Raw genomic sequence first — 15,133 nt, forward strand, 5'->3', positions numbered from 1 at the left:
GTAACAGCCCTATAGGATAAAAATTCAATAATTTTACTAAATAAAAGAGGTCATGTTGACAAATTTATGAAACAAAGCAATGAAATTAAGGAGAATTTCAAAAAACCATAAACAGAAAATAATAAAAATAGGTGACTGTAATCAGAAATGATATATAGGGACCTTAAAAAGGCTAGAAGGGAGTTGGTTGATATAGCCAAAGTGCTGAAAGAAAAAATACCAACCAAAAATATTGTATCCAGCAAACCTATTTCTCAAAAATGAAGGAGAAATTAAGATTTTCTCAGAAAAACAAGAGCAGAGGAAGTTCATTTTCCCTAGACCTCTTCCACAACAAATGCTAAAGGGATTTCTTCAAGTTAAAATGAACCAAAGATAGATGACAGCACAAAGCCATACTAGTATATAAAGTTCTCCAGTTGGGGTACCTGGGTGGTCTAGTCTGTTAAGTGTCTGACTTGGGCTCAGGTCATGATCTCACAGTTCATGAATTTGAACCCCATGTTGGGCTCTCTGTTGTCAGCCTGCTTCAGACACTTTGTCCTACTCTCTCTCTGTCCTTCCCATATTTGTGTGTGTGCTTGCTCTCTTTCTCAAAATATAAACTTAAAAAAATATTAAGTTTCTCCAGTAAAGGTAAATACATGAGCAAATATTCTAGCCTGTACTACTGCAATATTGGTACATAAAATTTAAATGACAAAAATATAATTTAAAAACCTACAAATCTATACTAAGGGGTATATAATATAAAAGATGTCATCTGTGACATCAGTAAAATAAAGTATGTCGGGGGGACTATAAAGGAGTGCAGGTTTGGTCTGCAACTGAAGTATTATCACATTTAAATAGAATGCTATAACTTTAAGATGTTTTATATAATTGCAATGGCAACCATAAAGAAAGCATCTACAGAATACACACAAAGCAAAGAATTCAAAGTATATCACCATGAAATTCAGTGAAACACTAAGGAAGGGAGGCAGAACAAGATAAAAAAGAGCAACAAAAAAACTATAAAACATACAGAAAACCACAAAATTGGTAACAGTATTTCTTCTGTACAGTAATTACTTTAAATGTGAATGGATTAGGGGCGCTTGGGTGGCTCAGTTGGTTAAGCATCTGACTCAGGCTCAGGTCATGATTTTGTGTTTCATGGGACGGAGGCCTGTGTCAAGCTCTCTGCTGACAGCTCGGAGTCTAGAGCTTGCTTCATCTTCTGTGTCGCTGCTCTCTCTGCCCCTCACCTGCTCCCGCTTATTCTCTCTCTCCCTCTCACCCCCAAAATAAACATAAATACATAAGAAAAGGTTAAACTACCAATTAAAAATATAGATTGGTTCAATGCATTTAAAATAAAACATGGGGCTCCTGGGTGGCTCAGTTGGTTAAGCATCTGACTTTTGATTTCAGCTCATGTTATAATTTCATGGTTCATGAGGGGCACCTGGGTGGCTCAGTCGGTTAAGCGTCCGACTTCGGCTCGGGCATGATTTCACGGTTTGTGGGTTCCAGCCCTGCATCGGGCTCTGTGCTGACAGCCAGTTCAGAGCCTGGAGCCTGCTTCAGATTCTGTGTCTCCCTCTCTGTCTGACCCTCCCCTGCTCACACTGTCTGTCTGTCTCTCTCTCTCAGAAATAAATAAAAACATTAAAAGAAGTAAAAAAATAATAATTCCATGGTTCATGAGATGGAACTCTCTGAAGGCTCTGTGCTGACAGTGTAGAACCTGCTTGAGATTATCTCCTTCTCTATTTCTTCTCTTCCCTAGCTCATGCTCATGCACATGCACACCCTGTCTCTCAAAATAAACATAAATAAATAAATAACTAAATGCTGTCCAACTATATGCTGTCTACAAGCGATTCACTTTATGTCTAAGGATTTACGCAGGCAGAGATGGAAAGGACAGAAAATGATATTCCATGCACATGGTAAAAGACAGCAGAAGTGGCTATACTTTTATCAACTAAACTTTAAATAAAACACAGTTACAAAAGATAAAAAACATTATATAATGATAAAAAGTCCTATTTATCAAGAAGAATTAACAACTGGGGCGCCTGGGTGGCATAGTCGGTTAAGCGTCCGACTTTCGCTTAGGTCATGATCTCACGGTTCGTGGGTTCGAGCCCCGCGTCGGGCTCTGTGCTGACCGCCAGCTCAGAGCCAGGAGCCTGTTTCAGAGTCTGCGTCTCCCTCCCTCTCTGACCCTCCCCTGCTCACGCTGTCTCTCTCTCTCTTAGAGATAAATAAAAATATTTTTTTAAATCTTAAAAAAAAAAGAATTAACAACTCTATTTATGCACCAAACCTCAGAGTTCCTAAATATATGACACAAATATTGACAGACATGAGGGGAGGAGAGTGACACAGTAATAGGAGATGTTGTCATGCCTCAGGTTCAATACTAGATAAAGCAATCAGCGAGAATGTCAATAATGAAACTGAGAACTTGAACAATACAATAAACACATCAGACCTAACAGGTATAAAAAACAACACTCAACCCAACAACAGCAGAATATATACTCTTCTCAAACGCACATGAAACATTCTTGAGGACAGAGCATATGTTAGGCTACAAAACAAGTCTTAAGTAAGTAAAGATTGAGTTTCATTCCATTGTGATCAGAAAATATACTTTGTATGATTTCAATCAATAACACAAAGAAAGTGGAAAAATCCACAAATATGTATAAATTAAACAACACACTCTTAAGCAACTAATGAGTTCAAGAAGAAGTCATAAGGATAGCATCAGGTACAAACAAAAAGTCTTACACCAATTGAAAATTAACTACATGCTCAGACTTTTATGATAGTATATCATTGATGAATGTGCATTCCTCTCTTACACTTCTATTCTCCTTTTTTAAAAAGTTAAAAATTTATCAAAACTCATATTTTTAAACCACAAATACAACATATATGACACAGAGTGTATATATATGCATTTCTAGACAGTGCCTTAGTGCTAATGGTTTTAAATAAGCTTAAAAGATACGATATTTTAAAACAAAACTGAAAATATAATATACCAAAACTTATGGAATTCAGCCAAAGCAGTACTAGAAGGGAAGTTTTAGCTGTAAATGTGTTCATTGAAAAAGAAAAAAGTATTTCAAATCAACAGCCTAACTTCACACCTCAACAAATTAGAATTTAAAAAAAAAACCACTAAACCCAAAGTTACCAGAATGAAGGAAATAATACTAGAGCAAAAATAAATGAAATGGAGAACAGAAAAACAATAGAAACAAATCAATGAGGGAGTTTACTTAAATAAACTCAGAAATAAAAGAGACATTAAAAGCAATGCCACAGAAATTAAAAGGATCATAAGAGAATGCTGTAATTGTCTGTCATCAAGTTGGATAACCTGGAAGTGGGTAATTCCTAGAAAAATGCAGCTTTTCAATTCAATTCATGAGATTGAATTATGAAGAAACAAAATCTGAACAGACTAATAAGTAAAAAGAGTAACTTCATAATTAAAAAAATTCTTCCAATTAAAAAAAAGCTCTGGACCAGGTATCTTTCCTGGACCACTCTCCCAAACATTTAGAGAATTAAGACTAAACTTCCTGAAACCTTTCCAAATGTTTGGAGAGAAAGGAACACTTTCAACCTCATTCACCATGGTACCAAAGCCAAACAAAAATAACAGAATAAAAGTACAAACCAATACGCCTGATTCCACGCAAAACGTCAACCGCATACTAGCAAATAAAATTCAATAGTACATTAAAAGGTTTATGCACCACAACCAAGTGAAATTTACTCTTCGAATTTAAAGATGGTTCAATATAGGAAAATCAATGTAATGCACTATATTAACCGAATATAGGACAAAAACCAAATGATCATCTTAATTGATGGAAAAAAATAATTTAACAAGATTCAACACTTGTATACGATATAAAACTACAAACCAGGAATAACGTAACAAATGTAACATAATAAAGGTCATTTATGATAAGCTTGCAGCTAAAAACTCAATGGGGAAAAAACTGAAAGCTTTCCCTCTAAGATCAGGAACAAAGCAAGGATGCCATCCTTTCCACTTTCATTCAATACAGAATGAGAAGCCTAGCCAGAGAAATTAGTCAAGATAGAAAGGCATCAAAATGGGAAAGAAAAAAGTAATCTCTGCTCACAGATGACATCATCTTATAATGTAGAAAACCCTAAAGATGCCACACACACACACACACACACACACACACACACACACACACACACACAAAATGTTAGATTAAACAAGTTTATCAAAGCTGCAGGACACAAAATCACCACACACATATCAATGTGTTTGTATATACTAATAATGAACATCCAAAAAGGAAATTAAGAAACAATTCCATTTAAAATAGCATAAAGAAAAATAAAACACTTAGAAATAAACATAACCAATGAGGTGAAAGATTTGTATACTAAAAATTACAAAACAAAGAAAATGAAGAAACAAATAAATGGAAATATATCTAGTGTTCATAAGTTAGAAAACTTAATAATGTTCAGATATTCTTACTAACCAAAGTGATGTATAAATTCAGTGCAGTCACTACCGAAATCTGAATGACACTTTTTGCAGAAATAGACAAATTCATTGAAAGCAGAGTCACCAAGAGAGATTTTCCATGTTCACAGTAGTACCATTCACAATCATGACACGAAAGCAAACCAAATATCCATCAGCAGATAAATGGACAAACAAAATCTGGCATATACAAACAATGGAATATTATTCAGCTACCAGAAAGAAGGGCATCCTACCATTTGCAGTAACATGGATGAATCCTGAGGACATTTACGCTGTGAAATAAGCCAGTCACAAAACACCTTTATGATTTCACTTATATGAAGTATCTAAACTAGTCAAATTCACAGAAACAGAAAGAGAATGGTCATTACAGGATCTGGCAAAAGGCAGGAAAAGGGAGTTATTTAATAGGTATAGGGTTTCAGATTTGCAAGATGAAAAAGTTCTGGTAATCTGTTTCACAACAATGTAAATATATGTAACACGACTTAACTGTATATATGAAAATGGTTAAAGTGGTCAATTTTTAACACAATAAAAAAAAATTAACAGGGGCGCCTAGGTGGCTTAGTTGGTTAAGTGTCCGACTTTCGCTTAGGTCATGATCTCACAGTTCGTGGGTTCGAGCCCCGCGTCGGGCTCTGTGCTGACTGCCAGCTCAGAGCCTGGAGCCTGTTTCAGTCTGTGACCCCCTCTCTCTCTGACCCTCCCCTGCTCATGCTGTCTCTCTCTCTGTCTCCTAGAAATAAATAAAACATTTAAAAAAAAATTAACATCCTATATGGTATATAGAGCTGTAATCTCCAAAATGTTTCTCTTTCTCCTCCATCTGCCTCCCCGCTATTCATATATTCATAATGACATTTATATACTAATATTTAGCTAATGTCTAAAGGTACAATATGCACATATAAGGGCCATATGTAATGAAGAGTGAATAGTGTATATAAATCTGTATTTTCAAAAGCATTTTTTTAACAAATAGTTTATTGTCAAATTAGTTTCCACATAACACTCAGTGCTCATCCCCACAAGTGCCCTCCTCCATGCCCATCCCCCCTCCCCCCCACATCCATCAGTCCTCAGTTTTTGTCAGCATTCAAGAGTCTCTCATGGTTTGCCTCTCTCCCTTTCCCCCACCATTTCCGCCCTTCTTCTCCCCCTTGTTCCTCCGTCAAGTTCCTCCTAATCCTCCTATACGTGCAAACATATGATATTTGTCCTTCTCTGCCTGACTTATTTCGCTCAGCATAACACCCTCAAGGTCCATCCATGTTGCTACACATGGCCAGATTTCATTGTTTCTCATTGCCATGTAGTATTCCATGGTATAGATAAACCACATCTTCTTGATCCATTCGTCTGTTGATGGACACTTAGGCTCTTTCCATGTTTTAGCTATTGTGGAGAGTGCTGCTATGAACATTGGGGTCCATGTGCTCCTATGCCTCAGCATTTCTGTATCTCTTGGGTAAATTCCTAGCAGTGCTATTGCTGGGTCATAGGGGAGTTCTATTGTTAGTTTCCTGAGGAACCTCCACACTGTTTTCCAGAGGGGCTGTACCAGTTTACATTCCCACCAACAGTGTAGGAGGGTGCCCGTTTCTCCACATCCTCGCCAGCATCTAGAGTTCTCTGATTTGCTCATTTTAGCCACTCTGACTGGTGTGAGGTGGTATCTCAGTGTGGTTTTGATTTGTATTTCCCTGATGAAGAGGGATGCTGAGCATCGTTCAAAAGCATTTTTAATCGTTTTAATTTTCAAAATTTTGCCCCTATATCAGCTCTAATGAGATCATCATTTTATTTATTTTATAATGTGACTTACAAAAAATCCATACTAAAATAAAAATTGTCAGCCATTCCCTTATCGATTCCTTATGTTTGTATGATTAACATTATTTCAATTTGAAAAAAAGAATTTGCAAGCATATTTTAAGCTACTTTCTCATCTTGCGAGGTGAATTTATCAAAACTAAGTATCATCTATAAATCTACTCAAGTGATCATATGTACATTGCAATATGAAGCAGTACAATGAAAGCAAATGGACAGGTGTGTCAGTGTCCGTCACTCCAAGTTGCAAAACTCCCCCGCTCCCCGAAGGATCACTCAACTGCCGTTTGTGACAGATGACTAACAGTCAGGAACTCTGACAGCACTGGAGTTAATCAATATATTGAAAAGTAATAAAGCTTAATTTTCTTTTTAGATGGAAAATTAATATACATATTTTAATATTTCCTTCCTGTGCAAGATTCAAGGTCTACCTTTTTTTTTTTTTAATCTTAAAGACTTTTTTAGTCTAGGCTCATGATTTCTTCAGTAATATTGTACCTAAAAACAATGAGCAGGCTCCTTTTCTGTTTGATTGCTATTAGTTCCATTCCTAGCAGTAACCAATGTTCTTAAATAGGCTCTGCACTGTTACTGCAGAGCCAGATGTGCTGTTTGAACCCACCAAGTATGACATCATGACCTGAACCAAAACCAAGAGTCAGATGCTTAACAGATTCAGGCACCCTGGCATCTCTTCTATAATTCTATTTTCAATACAACAGTGGACAGTTTTTTCACACAGTTCTTTAAAACCCCACAATAATGTCTCATTTTATTTGTAGTCAAGGCAAAGTCATTACAATGGGTCAGGGGTCTCTGTCTGTCCTATTTATTACAAATATCCAAAGTTCTCAAAATAGTATCTGTTATATATTAGGTGTTCACTAAATATCAAATTGATGAATGAATGAATGAATGAATGAGAGTCCCAAAATTATATTCTAGTTAATGAAGAAATCAAGAAAAAGAAAGGACACAGAATGGGCAAGAAAAGCTCCCAAGGGATAATTGCAGATAATGAAAAGGTAAAGAGTAAAAAGTCAGTCTAAATACTGTATTATCTCACACATAGACTATATGAGATATACAGATATATTTTCTAACACCGGAAATACATCCAAATGTTTAACCATGTTTATTTCTAGGTGTGCAATTTGTATTTTCTTTATTTCTCTAATTTCACCAGATTCTAATTATTAATACCTAGCACTGCATAAACCTAAGGAGTTGAAACTTAAGAATATGTAGGAATAGAGTATCCTCTAGTTTTAGTTGGATACCTACATACAGAATTTCTCAGTTGCTGTTAGAGTTTGACTTAACCATGTGCCTAAATTTGGGCTAATGGGATATGAATAGAAGCATAGGAACTCTAAATCATGTCCTTAAAGAAGCTTGTCTAGGACTCTGTGTATCCTTCCTTTATTTTTTCAGTTTTTTGTTTTTGTTTTTGTTTTTTAATTTTGAGAGAGAGACCATGCACGGGAGGGACAGAGAGAGTGGGAGAGAGAGAGAATCCCAAGCAGGCTCTGCCCTGTTAGCACAGAGCCCGATGCAGGGCTGGAAACCACAAACCAGGAGATCATTACCTGAGTCAAAATCAAGAGTCAGATGCTCAACTGACTGAGCCACCCAGGTGCCCCTATGAGTATCCTTCCTAACCACTGGGGGAGAAATGTCAAGCACTATTGTGACTGGTTGACCATGACAGAGCTGTCCTGCCATCCTTATCAATTACCTTTTAGATCATAATACAAGAGGAAATCAATTTCTACCTATTTTACTCACTATATTTTATAGTCTATTATAGCAACTTGGCTGTTATTCTAAATACCATTAAATTCAAGGAGGAGGAGACTACAAAGGTTGGTTTATACTATTTTTTTTGTTTCATCTAAAGGCATAAAGATATTTCCCCATTTCTTTCTCATCATATGTGACTTTTATAAAACTATCATAATGTGACTCTCCCTTTTCTGAAGAATAATATTGATTAAAAATAAACAAAGTCATCACAAAAATTTTCAAAATCTTGCATTATTATATAGACGCAATAGTTTAATATGTGTAAATATTTGCATAAATGTATATGCATCTTTATTGCGACAAATCTTCAACAGTTAACACAAAATGCCTAGGCAAAATTTGTTATGTAGAGAAATATGACACAAATAAATCTTATTCATACTAGTTCTTTTCATCAACACCCAATACAAAACTAATAAACATCTGTATAGATAAAAACACGACACTTTCATCACAAAAGGGTAAGTTTTCAGGCAACAGTGTTAGTTTTACCTAAGATACATCCTTTATTATATTTTAGTATAGCATGGGAAAATGTGTATGGGGAACGTTCTATAAAAGCATAGCAAACCCATACTTTGTATGATAATGTTTGTAAATCTTTATTTTAGATTTGGTGCAAGTTGTTTTCATTGAATAGGACAGGATATGATTAAATTGGTTTTGTTCTATAAATGTATTCTGTGGTTTATTTCCTGAACTCTGTCTATGATTTGCTTTCCATGGTCCCTGCTGCTCACTGACACCTACCATGATATAATCATATCCCTCTAGTTTTGTTCTATTTCTTTTCTTACCTCCTTTTAATTACCCCTTTTGTACCCCTTGTCTATGGTCTCTGTGTTTCTAATACATGGAGGTACTAATTTCACAACCCCCAAGGCTTGTCAGGTTAAAGATTAATGAGCAGACTATACTCAGAGGCTTTGGAAAGGTTAAGCATAATTACAAATGGGTATTTTATGCAATGCTGGAGATGTGCAAGCTGTTTTTTAAAAAAGGGCAAGAAAAAAGGTAATGAAACTTATGGGATTCATGTCAACCATTGTATCTCAAAAAAAAGTCTTGTTAAAATGAGAAATTAACATACCAACTAAAAGGGATTGTTAAATTCTACCCTTTGTTTTATTCACAATTAAAACACACGCGAGCATGCACGTACACACACACACACACACACACACACACACACGGAACAAATTAGGTACAATTACAGGCCTGTATTATCACTGACTTAATTTGACTTTTTCTTTATTATGAAAAATTACTTTTTCATGTTTAGAGTAAAAGGAAAAGTTATGGTTTGAAATAAATACAGTAGCTAAGCATTGCTACTAGAAAAATTAAATAGCATTCAGAGAGGGAATACGTAGCTTCCACTTGAAATTTTATAGCTCACCATGAAAAGAGCTACTTTCCACAGAAAAAAATAACTTAAACCTTCTTTAGAGGTTCAGTTACACAATTATTGTAAAATATAAGCTGAACATCTGGCCATCTTAGCACCACAGGGATGGCAGTAGGATTATAGTAATTAAAAGAAATCCAGTCAGTGTTTTACTAATTATAAAATGTTACCGGGGTTAAAACATTCATGTTTAAAAGTCAGAAATCTGTTGACCTAACTGGAGATGCTTTTTCCCCAAAATGTTTCAGAACACAGGAATATGTTGGAATTAACTTTGCTCAAAAGGAAGAGTAAAAGAGAGAGAGAGAGAGAGAGAGAGAGAATATTGATCTCTGAATGTTGAGTTGAGAAGTGAGAGTATTTTGAGGGTTTTTTTGGTAAGAGATTAGACACTACTAGTGTTAATTCATTTCCTTTCAGAGCATTAGTCAGCCCCCTACAGAGGGCAGCCCCTGTACTTGTCTACCGTAATTCTCCACTTGTAGCACTCAGAGACTTCACAACTGTGCTCTCTCATACTTGAATCAAGATTTTTCTCAATCAAAAAAATTCCATTAACATATTAAGTTTTAAATTTCATTTAAAAAGGGGGAAAACCCACTCTTTTAACTCCATTACGTCTTTATCTACCGCCCCATTTTACTCATTTTCTTTATCGCAGCATTCCTCAAACTACTTCTGTATTTTTCTAGTCTCCGATTCCTTGCTTCTCAATCTATTTGAAATTCTCTCCAATCAGGCTTTCAAAGTCGCTCCAATTAACTGAAATGACTATTGTCAAGGTAGTCATTGAGCTCTCCAAATCCATCATCCGATCCCTGTCCTCCTCTTTCATGGCCCATCAGCATTTGGCATATATAATTCCTTCTTTCTTGATACATTTCCTTCACTTGGCATGAAAGATATTTGCAAGTAACTGGTTTTACACAGACCTCTCCAGTTGCACCACCTCATTCTCCTTTCTAGCTCCTCATCTTCAGAGTTCTTGCTCTTATTTAAGGAATGGCCTAGCATAGTCCCTGAACATTTTCTCTCCTCTATAAAAACTCCGTCCTTCAGTGAGCTAACCTAGTCTCATGTCTGAACTGATGACTATTAGGCAATAACTTTTACTGTTGACCAATCATCCATGTTCTCCCTCAAATTACCCAGAACCCTCACAGTTAGGTGAGTCTATTGGGTTAGCCATCATCAGTAGGCAATGCCTATCTCTTTTAGGCAAAGCATCTAAGAGTTGGTCTGAGACCTTCCTATACATGATGATGGTGATGGTGATGCCTGGTGAGAGTGAAGGCCTCGTATCGGAACAGTGGAATCCTGAGATGGAATTGACTTTAATGTCTGAATTCAGTGCTTGGAAACAAGCTGCTCTGAGAAGAATGTTTGGGCAACAGACCTTGCTTGAACAAGAAATAAAGCTTTTCTTCTTTAAGCACAGGGTCAGCAGATTTTTTTTTTTTATTTTGCAAAATGACAGATGATAAATATTTTAAGCTTACAGCCATACTATCTGTTTCAACTACTTGATTCTACCATTAGAGAGAGAAAGCAGCCATATACAAACTGTAAATAAATAGGTGTGGTGTGATCCCAATAAAATCACACTTATCAAAAAGGGAGGTGGCTAAGTTTAGCCTTTGGACCATTGTTTGCTGAGCTCTGCTTTAAGTCAGTGAGATATGGGGGTTTCTCTGTTATCATAGCATATAGCCTGGTTTATACTGATTAACACAATTTTCAGATTTACATGATCATTCCAGACCTCCAGGCACACACGATTGCCATGGGCTCCTGCTTTCCTTCATTTTGTTTTTACCCTTTTCTCACCCTCAAAGGTCAGTATCATATTATCAAAACATAAGCTAGAACATGCCACTCTTTTGCTCAAAATTCTACAACCATTTTCTATTTAGCAAATGTTTAGCAATAGTCTGGAAATAGGATAACCATTCATTCTGGTTTGCTAGGGCAGTACTTAGATATGATCATTAGGCTCATCTCCTTTCACTTTCAGAAGTATGATGGGTTAAACATAAACATATAAGGGGGGGGGGTTGCACCTGGGTGGCTCAGTCAGTTAAGCATTTGAGTCTTGATTTCAGCTGAGGTCATGATCTCATGGTTTGTAGCATTGAGCCCCACATCAGGCACCATGCTGACAGTGCAGCTCCTGCTCTCTCTTTGCCTCTCCCCCAACTCATGCTTGCTCACTCTCACACTCTCTCTCTCAAAATAAGAAACACTTTTAATGAGGATTTAGCCCTGTAACACCTGAATGACCTCATTTACTACTGTTTTCTAATCTTTCATACTGTGTCCACCATATTGACCTCCTGGTTATTTCTTGAACACACAAGACACCATTCAATTTTAGGACTTTTTATATATGCTATTCTCATTTTTTTGTTTGTTCTTCCCCAGAAATACACTTAGATTCCTCATTATATTCACATCTTTCCATAAATGACACTTTCTAAATGTGGCCTTCTCAACTTTGTTTTAAATCGTACACCATCCACTAATCTACTTTCTATCCTCTTCCCTGAAGTACTGTTCACCAGAATACTAACAACCATCTATGACATATAAGATTGATATGCTGTCCTTACTTAATTCATTTTCTGAGAATCTTTCCACACCAGAATATACCCTTGAGGAAGACAGAAATTCCCTCCTCAAACCTACTGCAAGGCCTCTATATAGATGTCCTACAAATATCATCTTAATGAATATCATCTAGAATGAAAGTAACTATCCAAGTCTTTAAAAAGGGATTGTTTCTCTTCAATTTCAGTTGCATTCAGCTGACTGGGATGATCTATGTCTTAGCCTGAATCTCCTAGAACAGAAAATCAGGTAAGTATGAAGTGACAATACTTTATATAGAAGGTTTAAATCTTCATTAACAGGGAGGAAGGAATCAAGTGAATGAGAATATGGTGAGAAGCGATATATAGTGATGCTCTACAGTGTTCTCCATTGTTTCGCCAACAGCCACTTAAGGATCTAGAAGATTATTTCATAGGTGAGTTTGCTCAAACACATGGACCATCTCCTGAAAGGCCAAATGGAGAAATCTTACCTTGACTCAAATCTATTAGAGGGAAAAAGAAAAGCAAATTGATCTACTCTGCTCACTTGTGTCTCCTGTTTCCCATCAGTCAGTGTTAGCTTCTTGGGGATTTAATGCCCCTGAACTTCCTGGTTGCATTATTTGGTTTTTCTGCAACTGCTTAAAAAGTCAGATCTTAAATCCTGTGGTGTGGTGTTTTATTTAAGTTTGTTAGTCTTTCAAGGAGTCAAAGACACTGGTCTGGTTGGCCTCAGGCAGAGGAACTATGTAGGCCCAGAGAGGGTTAGGTCAGGGTAGCTGCTGAGGAGGAGTCAGAGGTTGAATGTCCAGGAGTCAGGGAAGTCAGAGGAAATTTGAACGGGTATCTAGGATGTGTTTTTTATAGCCCACTGTTTGAAAAATGGACACATCCGTATTTCATGGCCACATTACTACATACGTTTCTCTTTTTCAGGGAAACACAATTATTGATTTTGTTTTCTTCCTTTTAATTAGCAATATAATGCTAACTTGTGGATAGATTAGCTAGCTGCTTAGAATGAATTATCAGCTTTGAATAACAAATTATCGAAGACCTGCTAAAAGTATAGAATAAAAGTGCTGTGTGCTTAGAATCTAACCTGTGAAGAAATCCCACAACACTTGAAAACTGATTTGCACAAGCTCTAACAATGGCTAGATTATGAATCATAAGTGTGGTCAGGTGAATAGTAAATAACTGATTTCTATTACCAGCAATTCAGAGGATACACAATCGCCAATGACAATGATTTGCCCTCCAGAGAAAGTTCAGGTTCTGTCTTCATAACCATAGTAGTAGAACTGAAAATGGGCAATGAGTAATACTGACTTCTTCAGAGCTAAATGTTGCTTATAACAAAGAAAAGAAATTCCTTTCTTAGTTTTTACAAAGCATACTATCTAAGTTGCTTTCAGGGGCATGCATGCTAGATTTCTACCCATAAAGTAAAAGAGAATCTGCTTTTGCATTTCAAATGATCATGCAGTGCTACCATTAACTTCCTCACTTCACATGTAACTATGGACACCAAGGTGACCTAAGAAGAAATGACCAGATAGTTAGATGGTTGAATATGCAAGTTCCCCTCAAATATGTTAAGACCCAACAGTAATGCTCCAGCTTTGGGAATTTATGCCTATTCAGCAAACAAAATATTCCCTAACCCCGACATAATATTAAAAACATAATATTTTAGGGACATATGAAGGATTGGCCTCCATGTTTGTAAGTCATGACTCAGCACCAATCACTCTGTTGACAAAGGAAGAGACCCTAAACTTAAACCTGTAAATATATTTCATGAGATTGCTCCTCAAGCTAGGCATATCTGGGCATCAAAAGGAGATTTTTACATAGTTTAGCTCTATTTTGGATAGCTTTGTAAGTGCACTTACTAAGTGTTCCTGACACTATCTCATGGTTTCAAAGTTAAATATCAAATTAGGAACAATGTCTTCCTTAATCTTTAATTTTCTTTTCATGTCCTTAAGAAATGGTATCATGACTATGATATCTTTGTTATTTCATTTAATAGTAATTTAATACTATTCATTTATTAGGTATATTAATTTATGGCTATTAAAGTAATACTTTGATAAAGAGTAATAAGTAAACTTTTATCCACCTTATGTACAAACCAGAATGCATTTAACGAGATTTTCTTACTGAGAACATTTCAATACAAATGGTATCAACTAAACTAACAATACTGGAGCAGAAATAAGTTAAGAAATGAATTGTTCTTTAATATTTTTAATGTTTATTTATTTTTGAGAGTGAAAGAGTGTGAGCAGGGGAGGGGCAGAGAGAGAGGGAGACACAGAATCCCAAGGAGGTTCCAGGCTCCCAGCTGTCAGCACAGAGCTTGATGCAGGGCTTAGACTCACAGATGGGGAGATCATGACCTAGGCCAAAGTCAGACGCTTAACTGACTGAGCCACCCAGGTGCCCCACGAAATTAATGGTTCTAAAGCTTTGCATAGTTGCTGTCCCTTGATCAACATTTCTTTTTCCTGGGAGTTTGCTGGGTTTTCCTAGGTCCATTTCTTTTTTTTTTTTTAATTTTTTTAAAATATTTTATTTATTTCTGAGAAAGAGACAGGCAGTATGAGCAGGGGAGGGTCAGAGAGAGAGGGAGACACAGAATCGGAAGCAGCCTCCAGGCATTGAGCTAGCTGTCAGCACAGAGTCCGACGTGGGGCTTGAACCCACGAACCATGAGATCATGACCTGAGCCGAAGTCGGACACTTAACCGACTGAGCCACGCAGGCGCCCCCCTAGGTACATTTCTAATAATGAAAAAGTCTTTCAATTTACTAGCTTTAGAGATAGAGTAATATTTTGTCCATTAAAAGGAAAGCATTTTCCTCTTAATATGGAATAGACTAATGACTGAAAAAAGAATTTGACAAAGTCAAACTGAAAATAAGACAGGT

Source organism: Crocuta crocuta, unplaced genomic scaffold (genome assembly GCF_008692635.1).
Source record: "Crocuta crocuta isolate KB4526 unplaced genomic scaffold, BGI_CrCroc_1.0 scaffold643, whole genome shotgun sequence".
NCBI classification, from domain to species: Eukaryota; Metazoa; Chordata; class Mammalia; order Carnivora; family Hyaenidae; genus Crocuta; species Crocuta crocuta.